We start from the raw sequence: 17335 nt of genomic DNA on the forward strand, positions 1-17335 counted from the left end.
TTGGTGGAGTGGGAATAGTAATTTATATGGGTTTACTGTCCAGCACCTTCCCTCAGTTAATATTTGGTGGAGTGGGAATAGTAATTTATATGGGTTTAATGTCCAGCACCTTCCATGAGTTAATACTTGGTGGAGTGGGAATAGTAATTTATAGTGTTTAGGGGGTCCATTAGGATGGCAAAGCCCGCCCGCCACCCTATCGGTAAACGGGACCGCCCGCCTTAAGGGCGGGGGTCCCGACGCCAGCATTAGGATGTGCACGCCACAGTGGCGGGCACATCCTGCATTTCTAGCATTGTGGTGGGCGGTGCTCTCAGCACCGCCCGCCACAATGCTAGAAATGCATTTCTGCATTTGCATTAACAAAGCGGCAGGCACCGCGCGGTGCCTGCCGCTTTGTTAATGCAAATGAAGGGGGCTACCACAGGTACCCCCCCATGTGCAATACCCCCTCCTTCACTCTGGGTGCCCGCATGGGGCCCCCAGAGTGAAGACCGCATGCCTTTCCGTGGCGGCATTGCCGCCACGGAAAGGCATCACCCTCAGCCCATCGTAATATGTCTGGCGGTGTCTGCTTGACACCACCACCATATGAATCATTTTCCACCCCGGCCTCAATGCGACCGGGGCGGAGAAGTGGCGGGCTTTGTTTTGCTCCGCCGTGGTCCCCCCCGCCATTCTAATATGGCGGGGGGGAATACAGGGAAGGATGGCGGGCGGATTGCCCCCGCCAGGCTGGCGGTGGCTACCGCCAGCCTGGTGGGGGCAATCAGCCCGCCATCCTAATGGACCCCCTAGTGTCCAGCACCTTCCCTGAGTTGAGTTTATACTTGGTGGAGTGGGAATAGTAATTTATATGGGTTTACTGTCCAGCATCTTCCCTGAGTTAATACTTGGTGGAGTGGGAATAGTAATTTATATGGTTCTACTGTCCTGCACCTTACCTGAGTTAATACTTGGTGGAGTGGGAATAGTAATTTATATGGGTTTACTGTCCAGCACCTTCCCTGAGTTAATACTTGGTGGAGTGGGAATAGTAATTTATATGGGTTTCCTGTCCAGCACCTTCCCTGAGTTTATACTTGGTGGAGTGGGAATAGTAGTTTATATGGGTTTACTGTCCAGCACCTTCTCTGAGGTAATACTTGGTGGAGTGGGAATAGAATTTATATGGGTTTACTGTCCAGCACCTTCTTTGAGTTAATACTTGGTGGAATGGGAATAGTAAAAACTTTGTTGAGTTAACATTTTTGGTTGGTAGAATATTACAATTATTAATGGTATGTAAATATATTAACTAGAGTAGTAATTCTATTTATATTTATATTATAAATAAGTAGATACATAATTCACAATTTTTATAATTTTTAATATTAAATGTATTAAATAATTACAAAATTATTCACATTATCTTTTATTTAGAAAATTAAAAAAGGAGACAAACACATGGTTAATTGAAAACATTTACAAACAGTTTATTAAGATGTCAAAAGAAATGGGAAGTAGAGGAACATTTTTTATTTGCAGTATAATTTTGTAAGTGAATATTTAAAAAAAAGAAAATGTAATAACAAGTAAATATTTGTATATTAAAAATATTCAGACATTGCAATGAGTTGATTTTTATGTTAATTCACATATATTGGAAATGTATATTTTCATAACAATTATCATTATGTAGTGTACAATTTATTTCATAACAATTACTTTAAATCACATACAAAATAGAAATATTGAAATAGTAAACATGTTGAAAATAATTGTTATATTTGTTGTACATACATTTTTCAGTATTAGTGATAGATACATTTTTTACAGATTTCAAAATAGTAACATTTGGATTGGTTACAAAATGATAATATATATTTTTTAAATTAATAAAATTAATATAAAAAATATTAATAATATTAATTTTTACAAAAGTAAATCATGAAAAATATCTTTTAAACAGTAGATACATTTAATAATAACATTAACATTTTTATAAGAATAAGGTTTAACAGAAACTGAATGATATAAGTAAATTCTACATTTTACTTAATTATAAAGTGTACATATAAATAATATTTTCTTTTTCATACATCATTATATAATATTGCAAATAATTTATTTAAATACATATATATTTATAAATATGAAAAAAATTATTAGGAGAAATATTACATAATGTAAGCCTAGTTGTTATATTTTTTAGTGTTAGAAAATAGAGAAAAAATAGGCTTTTCAGTTATACAGGGACTAGTTTTTAACCGCGTAATGTTATTTTGTTTGATTTGGTACTGGAACAGCTCGCGGTTGGATGCAGCGTCGCGTTGAAGAGGGTAAGTTTGTTTTTGTTGTATTTTATAAGTTAGTAAATGTAATTTAAGTGTATGTGTGGTGTATTTAGGTTGAGTACGATTGTAATATCATTCGTAAATTGTGTTTTAGGTGTTAGCTCCAGTGTACGATATTTAGGGGTCCATTAGGATGGCCCGCCCGCCACCCTAACGGAGAAGTGGATCACCGGCTAACAGTGCGGGGGTCTCGACAATGGCATTAGGATGCACCCGCAACACAGGCGGGCGCATCCTGTATGTTTACCATTGCGGCGGGCGGAGCAGGAATCTCCGCCCGCCGCAATGGTAAAAATGCATGTTGTGCTTTTCAAAGCGCAACATGACAGGCACCGCGCGGTGCCTGCCATGTTGCACTTTGAAATGCGGGGGGATACCATAGGTACCCCCCATGTGCACCCCCCAAGCCACGGACTCCCAGGGGGCCCGCAAGGGGCCCCCGCAGGGAGTCTCCGCATGCCTTTCCGTGGCGGCATTGCCGCCACGGAAATGCATTGTGCAAAGCCCATTGTAATATGGTGGGCGGTGTCTAAAAGACACCGCCACCATGTTACTGGTTTTCCGCCCCGGCCGCTAGGCGACCGGGGCGGAAAACAGGCGGGCGGTGTTTCACACCGCCGCGGTCCCTCCCACCATCCAAATCTGCCGGAGGGGAATTGGGCTGATGATGTTGGGCGGATTTCCTCCCCGAAGCTGGCGGTAGCCACCGCCAGCCTGGCGGAGGAAATCCGCCCGACATCATAATGACCCCCTTAGTATTACTTTCTAGGTATATGAATGAAAAGTAGTGTTGTATAAGTGTGCAGGTGAGTAAATGTAAATATGATCAATTGTTTGCATAAGTGAGAAGGATGGCTGCATTACTGAATAGGATGTGTGCTGCTGTGTAATGTTAATATAGGTGTATAAGTATATTTAATAGTGTTGTATTGATGTTTGTCAGCATGTATGAGTGAATCTATAGGTAAGTGTTTAGATGTGTGTGTAGATCTACAAATCATGTTGGTTGGTTTTTAGGAAGTTGGTTTTTAGGAAGTTGTTTTGGTGTGTCATTCTTTTAAAGATGGTGCTCTATATTTTATAGTGAGTGATGAAAGGTTATACTAGTGTATGATAAGGTGTAACAGATTGTCACATGGATGATGTCATTAGTGATATCATCAGTGATGTCACTGACCATATCATGAATGATGTAATATGTGACATCATCAGCAATGGATTGCGGGTGCGCAAGTTATAGTTAGTACAACTAACTATAACAGAGGAATTTCAATGGTTTTGTACGAGTGAAATGTCCAGCTAACTATAACACCTCTAAAACCTATTGTTTTTTCAGATGAATTTCTAAGGTTTTTTAAATGCTAATTCCTACTATAACATGTCTGAAACCTATGGTTTTTTCAGTGAATTTCAAAGGTTTTTTAAATGCGTATTCCTAACTATAACATGTCTGAAACCTATGTTTTTTTCAGTGAATTTCAAAGGTTTTGTAAATGACAATTTTTAAATGTATTTAGTTTAAATACTTTGCAATTACAGTTGTTGTATGTGGTCAGCTGCTCCTGGACACCAATCTCCCGTATATTGATATCGCCATTCAGTTACTTACTGCTCCAATGATGAACTCACTCGAGACAATTGGTTCATGCACTACAAGACCCAGAAGGCCATTTCATGTGACCACGCCCTTGGAGGTAGGCGCTTTAAATCACAGTGCATGCTGCATCATCATTGCCAGCAGATGCCATTGAGAAAGGGATAAGATTCCCGAAAACGGTTTGGCTGAAAAGAACAGATGGTGACTGTTTTCTCTGCGTCTCCTGTTACAGTTGATTCCTAATGAAATGGATGCAAATGTTACCAATCTTGTGGCTTCTTCCTTCGAGGGCTAAACTCTATGATGTTATGTTTGGCGGCTGTAGCCCAGCCGCGGAAGAAAGCCTGCCGCTTGCTGCGGACCCGTGATGGTGCCCAATGGCGATATCAATATACGGGAGATTGGTGTCCAGGAGCAGCTGACCACAGACAATAGGACACCCAGCGCAACATTTTCACCAGCCCACATGTGTTTTAATCATTCAGTTACTTACTGCTCCAATGATGAACTCACTCGAGACAATTGGTTCATGCACTACAAGACCCAGAAGGCCATTTCATGTGACCACGCCCTTGGAGGTAGGCGCTTTAAATCACAGTGCATGCTGCATCATCATTGCCAGCAGATGCCATTGAGAAAGGTTTAAGATTCCCGAAACCGGTTTGGCTGAAAAGAACAGATGGTGACTGTTTTCTCTGTGTCTCCTGTTACAGTTGATTCCTAATGAAATGGATGCAAATTTTACTAATCTTGTGGCTTCTTCCTTCGAGGGCTAAACTCTATGATGTTATATATATATATATATATATATATATATATATATATATATATATATATAAAATCAAAACCTCAGTATTGTTTCACCAAAGAAACCGAGCCCAGATCCGTCAGCGTGGTTAATAATTATTTATTAAAATGACGGTACCACGCGTTCTATTACAACGCGTACCGTTACCACGCTACTTTTACCACGCAAGTCGTTACAACGACTTGCGTGGAGGGGCGCTGGATAGTAAATTATTTAATTTACTATTCCAACTCCAGTCCCCGTGGACTCTAGGGAAAGGAGTTGGATAGTAAATTAAAGTATTTACTATCCTGGAGCGCCCCCCAGCGCATTTCGTTGTAGTGACCTGCGTGGTAAAAGTAGCGTGCTAACGGTACCGCGTTGTAAAAAATGCGTGGTAACCGTTGCATACCCAAAATCGCCTTTATTTTGGGTAACAGTGACACCCATATACCCCCCAAAAATCTCACATACCTAATGTTTAAATTACGTATTGGCCACTGTACAAAAATGAACATTTTATATTGGTAAGCATCATGCATATGATAAAAACATCACACGTGCAATCAACAATGAATGGGGCATGGTAAAATACCGCATCTATCCATCAAAAATGATCATTGAATAAAATACAATTGAAATTGTAGTATTGAAACTACTGATCCCACAATGCCTCATTACGGGTGGAGTTGTGACTCAGTATAAAAGGAGGAAACTAAGGGGTCGATTAGGATCGCGGATTTTCCGCATCCTCCGGGCCGGCGGAAGCCACCGCCGGCCCGGAGGATGCGGAAAATCCGCTGCGGACCCACCAAAGACCAACCGCCAAATTAGGATGGCTGGTGGGTCTTGGTTTCAGTCCGCCGCTTTTCCGCCGCGGTCGGCTTACAACCGCGGCGGAAAAGCTCTAATATGGTGGCAGTGTCTCTCAGACACCGCCAGACATATTAGGATGGCTTCCCAGACATGCTTTTCCGCGGCGGGTTCTCCGCCGTGCAAAAGCATACGGATCTTCGCTTCGGGGGCCCGTTGCGGGCCCCCTGGGTGAAGGGAGGTGGGGGGTGCACATGGGGGGTACCTATGGTACCCCCCTGCATTTACATGCAGAAAGCGGCAGGCACCGCGCGGTGCCTGCCGCTTTGTGCATGTAAATGCAATGCATGCGTTTTTAACATTGTGGCGGGTGCAGCTTGAAGCCGCACCCGCCGCAATGTTAAAAATAGAGGATGTGACCGCCAGGGTGGCGGTCACATCCTAATTGCACAGGAGGGAATGCCGCAGCACATGCGGACGTTCCCTCCTACTAGGGGCCCGCGGACGGACGCAAGTCGTAATGTGCCCCTAAGAAAGGACTGTGTTTACTACCGTAATCAAGACCTATTGTGGGGTCGAAACGCATAGGAGGAGCAGAGTGGTGGTTTGAATAAACCAGTTAACAACCCAAGGAGAGTGCCACGTTTAATTTTCTTGTTGAATAAAATATTGCGAGAACGGTCCTTGTCTCACCGTGGGCACCAGCAAAATAGAGCACCCCGCTGAAAGACCATTTGGTGGAATATATATATGAACATGTTTAATTTATTGGGAATTGAATAAATTGACGTACCATGTGATAGTACCCTTATGATAAATCTAATAATAATTAAAAACTAAGAAAGCAATTAGGAAGATGAAAACAGGAACATAAGATGTGTAGATAGAATCAAAATACTGTGTCGGGGTTATGTATATAGAAGGATTGAAGGAAGTTTATTAATTTACTACCTTTTTGTTTCAAAAACATCAAATTTGTTACTCTCTGTGTTTATTTCTTGAAAGTCTACTTTAGCATAATTGAACGCAGGGAGATGGCAAACTCTCTTTCTTTCCTTCATATATACATATAGAAAGGATGGGTTTGTAAAGAAAAGGTTGTAGGATGGTTCAAAAAAATTAATGCGTTTTTGCACATAAAAGATATTTGCACATAAAATGTTTACACATGATATTTTGCGCAATGCACATGGCACTTTATCAGTAAAATCGTTCTTTGATCCATCTGATAGATAATTGCTATTCTTTCCTTCCTCCATTCCCTTTCCTCCCCTATCCTTCCTCTTTTGCTATGAATTTCATTATTCCATCTTATGATAATTGAAGGTTACACATTGTACATTTTTCCCATATTTCCGTTTTTATGAAATGTTATAATATGAAATTTTATAACATGAAATTTTAGAACATGCAATTTTAAAACATGTTTTTAGATTGATTGTGAGAATGTTAAAATCAATTTCAAATTGCCTTTCTTGATATAAGGTACTTTACCAGAGAATCATCATAAAAATGTATGTCCTAAATGGCCTTGAATAAGAACAGACTAGTAGGGTCTAGTCTAGTCTAGTCTATTTTTAAAGGAAATGAAGAAGGGACTTATGCACTTATCACTTTAAATGGACTGTTTGGACTGCGGGACTCTATGGTCCAGTTGAAGGCAATCGCCGAAACGCGTTGACCGTCCTGCTTGTTTGCACAAAATGGTGTTGTAAAAATAAAAATTACCCTTACCTGAAGAAATTGCGTTTTGGATCCCGTTTGTGCTGTGGTGTATCTGGACTGCTGGGCTGCGTACTGGAGCTCGGCTGGGTCCGTTCTTAGCCTAAGGAATATATATATATATTTATATATCAAACATCCAGGTTGCCCATAAGGGGAGTCACACACCTCAGAAACACACCACAGCGTGGGTGGACGTGTGAACAACAGGCGCTCCGCATTCCATTCGCCATACGCGTTTCGAGCAACAGCTCTTGATCACTGGCATAGAGGGGCAGGAACCAGGTTAAGGAAGAACATACTTTATTTAAATTGAGAGTCCCGCCCCAGTGGGCATTGTCAATGAGGCATGCTGGTCTTGGTAGTCCAAATTATCTGCCCAGGACTCGTAATCTTTCTCTCGCCAAGTGGCCCCCGTCCTGCCTCTCTTTATGATAAAATTCCCTGTTGGGTGAAGTGCTCAAAGCACCCCTGTTGCACGCCTCCAATATCACCACGTGCGAGGCTCTGTAGGTCCCAAAGAGTGTCTGTGTTCTCCAGCACTCAGGATCCGCTTTCCAGCGTCGGGGCTCCCCGCGGCCGAGCGAGCCGCTGTAAACATCAAACATCCAGGTTGCCCATATGGGGAGTCATACACCTCAGAAACACACCACAGCGTGGGTGGACGTGTGAACAACAGGCGCTCCGCATTCCATTCGCCATACGCGTTTCGAGCAACAGCTCTTGATCACTGGCATAGAGGGGCAGGAACCAGGTTAAGGAAGAACATACTTTATTTAAATTGAGAGTCCCGCCCCAGTGGGCGTTGTCAATGAGGCATGCTGGTCTTGGTAGTCCAAATTATCTGCCCAGGACTCGTAATCTTTCTCTCGCCAAGTGGCCCCCGTCCTGCCTCTCTTTATGATAAAATTCCCTGTTGGGTGAAGTGCTCAAAGCACCCCTGTTGCACGCCTCCAATATCACCACGTGCGAGGCTCTGTAGGTCCCAAAGAGTGTCTGTGTTCTCCAGCACTCAGGATCCGCTTTCCAGCGTCGGGGCTCCCCGCGGCCGAGCTTCTTCAACTTTTCTATTTCTTCAATTCATTTTGCTCATTTAGGTTCGATGAAAGATAGCTCACAAACACACAGGAGTTGAAGTGGTTTCCAGATGTCACGCATTTTATTAAAAACCCAATGCATTTCGGGAAATCATCCCTTCGTCAGGGGTATCTAAAATAAACAAATGGCTAAATGTAACAATGATTGTTTCCCATCTCTGTTTTTAACATACACAAAAAAATTTGTCACTTTCCAATTATAAATGCATATGCAAGGGCCTCACAGGGGGGGGTGGGGATGGGGTAGGTTTTACTGGAAAATTCTCCCCTACCCCCTCCCATAACCCCCCTTTGAGTGGCAGTAGTGTGCTTTTGACACCTCCCTTGCCAGGTAAATGACCTGAGGCTATAATGGGCTGGGGAGGGGGTAAGAGAAGTGTCCTCCGTAGCAGCCAGGTGTTGTGACCTCATCCCTAGCGTCTATTAGGACTTGTTGGGGACAAGGATAGTGTTGCATATAATTGCACTATGGTCAGTGTTGCAGACCTTGAAACTAGGTTTGAGTTCCAGCGTCAACTCAACATCCTGTGATTTTGGGCAAATCACTTTGGGCCAGATGTAGGAGCCTAAATACCGGTCGGTAACGGCCGATTTCGGCTGTTACCGACCGGTATTTAAGATTTGGCATGTAGGGGCATTATTTTACAGAATCGGTAAATTTACCGATTCAGTAAATTTACCGATTCTGTAAAATACCGAATCTGTATTTTTACCGATTCGGTAAATCCCAGATGTAGGTGGGACTCTTCTGAGTCCCAAAGGCCCTACAAATTCGGTATTTTACCACCCAATCCAATTGGGTTGTAAAATACCGAATCCAGGTGTGCATGCACATGTGTGCATGCACACCTAGCCATGTGACAGACAGGCATGCCCTTAGGGCATGTCTGTGTGCCACATGGCGCACATGCCTATTTTTGGGGTGCCAGAGGGTGTCAAAGTGACTCCCCCTGCACCTTTGCAAAATTCGATATTTACCGATTTGGTAATTACCGAATCGGTATTTCCCATTGATTCCTATGGGTTTCACAGCCCATAGGAATCAATAGGGAATACCGATTCGGTATTTACCGAATCGGTAAATACCGAATTCTAACGATTCGGTATTTCAACATCTGGAAATACCTACATCTCCCCCCTTCATATTTACCGACTCTTAAATACCGAATCGGTAAAATTCGGTATTTAAGAGTCGGTAAATATGAATTACCTACATCTGGCCCTTAATCCCTATACCGAAAATGAAAATGAATTTGATCTTGTGTAATGTAACTGGTGCTCATGTGCATTGCTCTAGTGACTTTTGGCCGAGTTAACACTAAACAAAACTATAAAAATAAATAACCGGCCAGATTCCAGTGAGACTAAACAGATAGTGATCCATGAAAGGGATGATCAGGGAATGGGGGCCACATTTTTTAGACTGCCCGAGCCTTATTGTGATCCCAATCCGACCCTGATACCTAGACTATAGTTAACATATTGCTCAGAGGGCATTCCACGGCTATTATGTTGTTATAATAGCCGCCAGTCTTTGGCATTGAACACGTTTCTCAGCTTGTGTTGCAGGCGTGCTTTTCAATGAGTGAGTAAACGTCCAAAGCTTTTATTTGTAAGGCACGAGCTCCCGTACCGCTATTGGCCACTAGATGGGGAGCATGCGTTATGTTTGCTGAGTAGGAAATAAAGAAACGCAGCTGATAAGCAGAGCGGACTCACTGAAACCTGGGAGAGCATGCATTAAAACATAAAATGAGAGGCAGTAAAAGACCAAAGTGTAAAAAACTAAGATATAAACACAGAACTAGAGTTTCTTTCCATTCCCTTTCAGCAAGTGCAGCCAGCTCATTTCACCTAGAGAGAAGAGATCAAGTAAGGGGGTGGATGTCGGCGGCACACTCGGGAGTGGTATTGGTACCACAGGCGGGGGGGTAGGCCCCGCAGGAGGGGGTGCCAGAGGCATGGCAGGAACCGGTGCCGTGGGCGCCGGAATTACCGGCGGAGGTGCAAGAGGAACCGGTACCGTAGGTAGGGGCGTACTCGGGAACGGGATTAGAGGTACAGGGGCTGGGGCACTGTACCTCGGCTTTTCAGCCTTAAATCTCTTTGGTGGGGTAACGAAATCCCCCCTCGGCAAGGGGGCCGCTCTCTGACGCATGGGTCTGCCTGATGGCCCTGGGGGATCAGAAAACCTCTCATTCATGCGGGCCTCCAATTCATCAACTTTCCCCAACCTCTTATTAATTTCGCTCATCTCACGCATCATGGCGTGCATCATAACCTCCATGCTGGGCCCTCCTTTACCACCCTTTGGCCCTGGCATGTTTACAAACCCTTGCCCTACACTCCTAGTGTTATGACTCAGGTGTGCCTTGTACCTTCACCAGATGCAACCGTAACCGCAACGCCCAGGCTTCTCCGGTTTGTCGGGGGTGAGTAAACTCTAACGTAGACCCACCCGGCGGCTACTAGAAGCAATGAAATGCAAGCCCCCCGCTCTCCTCTTACCGAACCAATCCTGCGCCCTTCCAGAGCCGATATCGAGTTTGTGACAACGTCCGCCGCTCCCCACTCTGAGCTCGCCGTGCCTCTATGCTGACAAACTGTAGTGTATTGCCTGGAATAGAAAAAGTATTAATAACCCGAATTGGTACTCCACCTTTGCTGCAAATCGCAGGTAATAGCACACTTTAAATGGGGGCCCCAACCTTTGCTGCCCAGCACAAACTAGCACAGGAATGTAATTTCTCAGTTTCAGAAACAATCCTTCCCTCCCAACATATTACATTTACCACTTATGATTCAAATACATTACTAAACATGCATTCTCATACCGGTCTCCCCTCCAGGCCCTGGCCTAATAGATCCTGCTTCGCCCCCACCACCTGCACACCGAGCTCAACGTCTGCCTGTCCCGACTAGTTTGCCCGCCCGTATATGGAGCAGGAAGGCGGAGCAATGGCCAAGTAAATGTCCTAATCGGGTTAAAGGCCCTTTTCCTCCTCTTTTCCCGCCGACAGGCTTACACGCTCCACCCCCGAGCAGCAGCCGCCGGCAGACTCGATCCGCGCTGTTCGTGACCGCCCGCACCCGCCCCGACAAATACCTTCTCCTGACGCCGGGCAACGCTCGCATGCGGCGCTTCTCTTCGTTAGCAGAGAACTCCCCGTTTCTTTCTAGGCGAGCGGATGACCCACGCTTATCCTCCCGGAGAGATCCGGACACCGCATTCGAATCCGCGCCTGCGCTTGAATTGCTAAAAACAAACAGAGAAAGGTTAATGTCCCACGTGGGGGACACCGATCGCCGAGAGAACTCCGTACACCGCCCGCGTACGCTATCGAGCCTGCACCAACATTGCCTAAAAAGAAATAAAACAGAAAAAGGTTAACAAGAAGCCCCGAGCGCGGGGCACCACCGGTATGGGGGGAGCGTCCAGGCAACAAGGAGTCCCCTGGGCGCTCCCCGTTTATTTATCCCCCCTACAGCCCGCCCCCCTGACCCGGATGTCGCTTAATGCCATCCGGGTCAGGGAGGGCGCCCGCCAATCGGTGGTAGGGCGCGCCCCTGAGGACACGCCCCACCACCGAGAGGCCTTGGTGGAGGGGAGCGGTCGCCGCACCGCCATGCGGGCGGGGGGGCCATGAGCCACCCCTTTTCAGATGCATCATGTATTTTGCTCCTCACGAACGGGCCGATTCACAGAATCGGCCTGTTTGTGATCGCATAAATTGCATTTCTGATGCAGTAAACACAATTTTGCGATTCGGTAACCTGTTACAGAATTGCAAAATGGGTTTGCGAATCGCTATTTGGAAGGCGCGTGTTTAGGGCTTCCCTTCCAAATAGCGAATCCTAACAGTATGCATTCATGTTTTTTGACCATGAATGCGGTCGCAAAACATTCACATTTTACCATCTACTATTACCACCTACTTCAAGTAGGTGGTAACCCATTCGCAAATGGGAAGGTGTCACCAAGGGACCCCTTCCCCTTTGTGAATGTTAGTTAAATAATTTTTAAGAGCAGGCAGTGGTCCCACGGACTACTGCCTGCTCCTAAAAAATGAAAAGAAAACTTTTCATTCAAAAAACAGCAATTATTGACATAGTGGTCTGCTGAGCCCAGCAGGCCACCATCCCTCTGATTTTTACAATTCCTAGGACTCGCAAATTGTGACCTATCTCATTAATATTCATGGGGTAGGTCATTAGCGATCCCTGAGAAATTGCTAAAAGTGTTAAACACACTTCTATGCATTCAGTTTTGCGATTTCCTAATTGTAAATCACAAAGATTCGCAATTAGGAAATCACAAAACAGGGCCTTTATATATCTGGTCAAGCACCAGTGTGGAAAAAAAACTACCATTTGTATTTGTCTTTTCAGGTTGAACTACATGTTCAAGGCAAGGGTATTTATTGTGACACACCTTACCTGATACTCAGGAGGTCCAACATCACCACTAAAATCTAGGAACAATACATAACAATACGAATATGCAGTAGCTGGTATTGTGAATTGGTGGGGCGGGGGCGGGGGCAGGGAAATACAAACTAAAGAAAAAAAGAATTATAAAAATCAAAATTACACTTACCTGTTCTGACTGGCGCCGTCTTGCTCTCGATCTTCGCTTCCTTGTCAAGAACCTTTTGCACACTACGAAAACTCCCAGCTCCCAATCTATACTATCCCAGCATGTGAGCAGCACTGGGAATAATCTGAGCACCTCGGTTCGGCGCTCAGACATGGACTGGGAGCCTGTGCTGATTTCTCCCCCCAGCTGTACAACACAACTAGGTGGAAAAAGGCTAAGTGCACATGACGTTTTGGCCGGCACCAGAAGGCGGGCTAAACCTTAGCAGTGCCGAACACTTCCCCCTCCTCCCTGGTGCTGCAGCTGCAGCATCAGGATGAATGGCACCGCCCCTCCCTCAGCTCACAGCCTATAGAACAACAAATACAATAATAATAATAATGTTTTTGTATCATTTTATTTTTGTTGGTTGCCTCTGCAGTTTTCAGCTGGGGCGCAACGCTCCTCTACCATAACGGAGGAGCCGCCCCTGCAAATATGGTTTATACACAACATGATACTAACCAGTGACGGGAGTTGTGGCAGGTGTAAGGTGACCATTAGTCCTGATAAAATAATGCGGACCTGACTAGGCGTGTAGGCATGAAACAACAAGGCTAATGGCCACAGAAACGTGCCCTTTTGTTTTTATATGCTTTTACTGGGTGTGTTGGCATGTCAGCAGTATACAATTATAATCTTAAGGGGGGTTTCACAGTACCCTATAGTTGCGGCTGCATTCCAACACAGGAGGTAACAAGTTTGGTAGCTATGATGAAGCATACCACCCTGTGTGGATAGGGCCTGGTATCCTAAGGACCAAGGATTGCATTTACTAAGATTTCACGCACCCTAGTGCATCTAGGGAAGTTGCTCTGCTGTATTGCGTGAATCGGAGAGACCGGAACTACACCATATTTCCAAAGATGTGTTCAGCTCTCGCCAAGCACTGGTGCGCTTTGGACTGCTGTAGGAAAGTCATCCTTTTTGCCATGTCCCCCCATCCCCCATTTATTTTCTTATACTGGTGAAAACTGACTATGACTGTGTTCTGGGCTTTGCTAGCCAGGCCCAGGCCAGTCTTCTGATTAAAAATGTATATGGTAATTAGGTAAAATTAGAATTGGCCCTGACAAACCTACCTAAAAGTTGCTAGTATGTGGTAGGGTATGTAGGCTTAGAGGCCCGGTGCTTTTAGACACTTAAGTTTGCACTGCTGTGTTGCCTGCTGTAATTTGAATCAGCCCTGCTTTGCAAGCGACTTTTAAACTGAAATTATATGCAAATTTGACTTTGGATTTAAAGGTACTTCCAAAGTATTGAACTACTTTATGAGTACATGTAAGTCAACCCTAAGGTCTACTCTAGGTGCCCCCAGGGTAGGGTGCCATGTAAAAATAAGCAGGGGCAATCTAAAAGATGTTTTATATGCCCTGGTGAGGGGAAAACTACCAATTTAGTTTTTCCTCCATTGTAGCGCTTTAGCTCCATAGGCTAACATGGGGATATTGTAACACAGTGTAACTATTAATATGAGTGAGCTAAAATAATATTTCAAGTGCCTAAAACTTGTCACTGTTGAATTTATCATAACTGATACAGAAAATAAGTTATATAACTTTCTTCTCTGTGAGCCAAAATCCAGCCCTCCCGCAGCCTCTCCTGATTGGTCAGCCCTTAACAGGCTTAGCCAAGCTGCTTTGATGAGGTGACAACTCGCCTGCATAGAGATAGAGTTTATTTAGTGGGGGGTACTCTGCAGCTGCAGAGAGCAGGCCAGGACGGGGGCTGAGTAAATAAAACTGGCTTCAAGAGAGCAGGACAGTAAGAAATACCAGCCAGGCCTACCCCCTCTCCCAGTGCCCCCACCCCCCCATCCAGATGGCAAGCCCAATGATGGAATTTGCAAGAGGTCTGGAAACCGATTGTTAAGTGAAATAAGCCACACCAGTGGGTTGGCTTAGCCAGCTCTTACTCCCAATGAGAGAAATTCTCCATTGTGAATTTAAAGAGTAGTGCTTTTTGGGAGAAGAAAATGGCACGCTTTGTTGGAAGCTGTCATGCTTTTGGTTGACACCCTGTATCTCATTTGACAGGGGTGTTTCCCTACTTGTGTCTCAAGAGCATTGGATAAATATGTGAGAGCTTCAGATCTGCTGCCTGAAACTATAAGGAGAAAAAGTACTGCCCTGCTGGAGCCCTGGTCTGCACTCCAAAGGATTGCACTCTGAAGGACTGCTCCTGCTACACATTAGGAAATCCAGTCATGAGGACATTGCTTTGCTTTAAAATGATTAAGGAGTGGCCTCTTTGAAAGTAACAGGTTAACAGAGCTCACCTGCACCATCTCCCCCAAGAAACCCCAGCCTGGTTTGCGTCCAGTGGACTTCTAAGGATTCGGCAGGGGCACTGTGAGAATTGTAGTCTTAAACTTCCAAGGACCATCACAGAGCTCCTAGACCCTTGGAAATGTGTTTTTGACACTTTGAACCAACTTCATGCAGCAATTTTGGAGGTTTGGAAAAGTTTGGAGCATATGGTGACTGACCCCTCGACGGCAGACAGACTGCCAATGGCGAACTGCAACCCGGCCTAGATTTCAGGTTCGTCCCACTGAAAAGTCCAGAGCTCAAGACTTCCAGGACTTCACCGATGCCTTGCGTTGAGCCAAGCTGCCATCGTCAACTTGAATCCGCCTGCAGAGGAATCTTGCTCGACGATGACTAAAAATCCTCCAGAAAAGTTTCTAAGTGCAAAGGTACAATTATGACCAGGGTCTCCCGCTTATTATATTCAACAAAGGCTCCATTTCATTCGGCCTCAGATTTTGACCGTGCCCTTTTCAAGCGCGACCAGATGTTTAAAGTTGATGCTATATTTTTTTAAGCACTAGAAAAATGTATTTATTCTTGAAAAATTCATACCTCTGGTTCCCGATATCAGATTTTGTGTCATGTTTTTGTCATTCTAACCATAAAAATATTTCCTATTTTTATAAACTGGTTGTGGATTTTTCATAATAATTTATTGAGACCTTACCTGGACCTTATATTGCGTTGGTGACCTTTTTACTTGTGGTAGGTGCCTACTTACCCCTACTAATGATCCACCTTCCAACATTTTGTGGTAGCGCTGGGATAAGTACTTGTGTTTGAATTAAATCACACAGTAAATTAAGTTAAGATCTGTAAAAAACGACTAAATTGACTTAGAACAAAGATTTTGAATCATTAAATTTGGACTAAAACAGATTTTTAATCCATGTTTGGATTTTTCTAAATTTGTTTTATTTCTGATTTGTAAAGTTTTGTGACCAGAGATACCATGGAGCTAGATCTGGCTAAACTGAATAAACTCACAGTGGCTGAGCTTAAGGTTCAGTGTAGGTCATGGGGAGCTACCTAATAGCAGAACCATCAGGAAGGCAGAGTTGATTAGGCCACTTAAGGCCTGGGCACAGGCATCTCCAGAGAGAGAAAGGTAGGGTGAGCCTTTCAACCAGGAACCATGAGTTGGATGATGACACCTCATCAATTTCTTTTAGTACCATGTTTATATTTATAGCTAATAGAGGGAAGAGAGGCTCCTCCATAGAGGACCCAGATAAGTCCCACAGAAGGCAAGAGCTTGAGGCTCAGTTAGCTTCCATAGCCCTGGAAGAGAAGTTAGAGCTAGCAAGAGCAAAGTGGAAGGGGGCAAATGTAAAAAGATATGGTGGCAGCAACAATGAAGAAGATGCTGAGATGACCAGATGTGGTGGGTTTAATCCCAGGCTTCCCAAGGAAATAGTCCCCATGAACACAGAAGGGGATGACATTGACAAATGGTGGACTGCATTTGAAACGGCGCTTGAGATAAGAGCGGTCCACTCTAAGGGCCCCATTAGGATGGCGGGTGGATCGCCCCCATCGGGTTGCCTGCCATCCTTCCAGCAATGACCCCCGCCATATTACTATGGTTCAGGGTCCACAGCGGACGGAAAGACCGTCTGCCACTTCTCTGCCCGTCGACAAGTCGACCGGGCGGAAAAGGGTTCAATATGGTGGCGGTGTCTGTTAGACACCGCCAGCCATATTTGGATGTGGGCTGGAACATGCCTTTCCATGGCGGCAAAGGCATGCGGAGTCTGCTTGCAGGGCGTCCGGGGGGATGGGGCATGCACATGGGGGGTACCTATGGTACCCCCCTGCAGTTCCATGCACAACATGGCAGGCACCGCGCGGTACCTGCCATGTTGTGCATGGAAGTGCACGACATGCCTTCCTGGCATTGTGGCGGGCGGTGCTGAGTGCACCGCCTGCCGCAATGTCAGGGATGCAGGATGCGCCCGCCTGTGTGGTTTCCAGTTAGCACCAAGGAGGTGATCAGAAGAAGGCAAGACAGGTCTCCCCCAGGGGAAAGCACAGG

This window comes from Lissotriton helveticus, chromosome 3_1, assembly GCF_964261635.1.
Source record: "Lissotriton helveticus chromosome 3_1, aLisHel1.1, whole genome shotgun sequence".
In the NCBI taxonomy this organism is placed as follows: domain Eukaryota; kingdom Metazoa; phylum Chordata; class Amphibia; order Caudata; family Salamandridae; genus Lissotriton; species Lissotriton helveticus.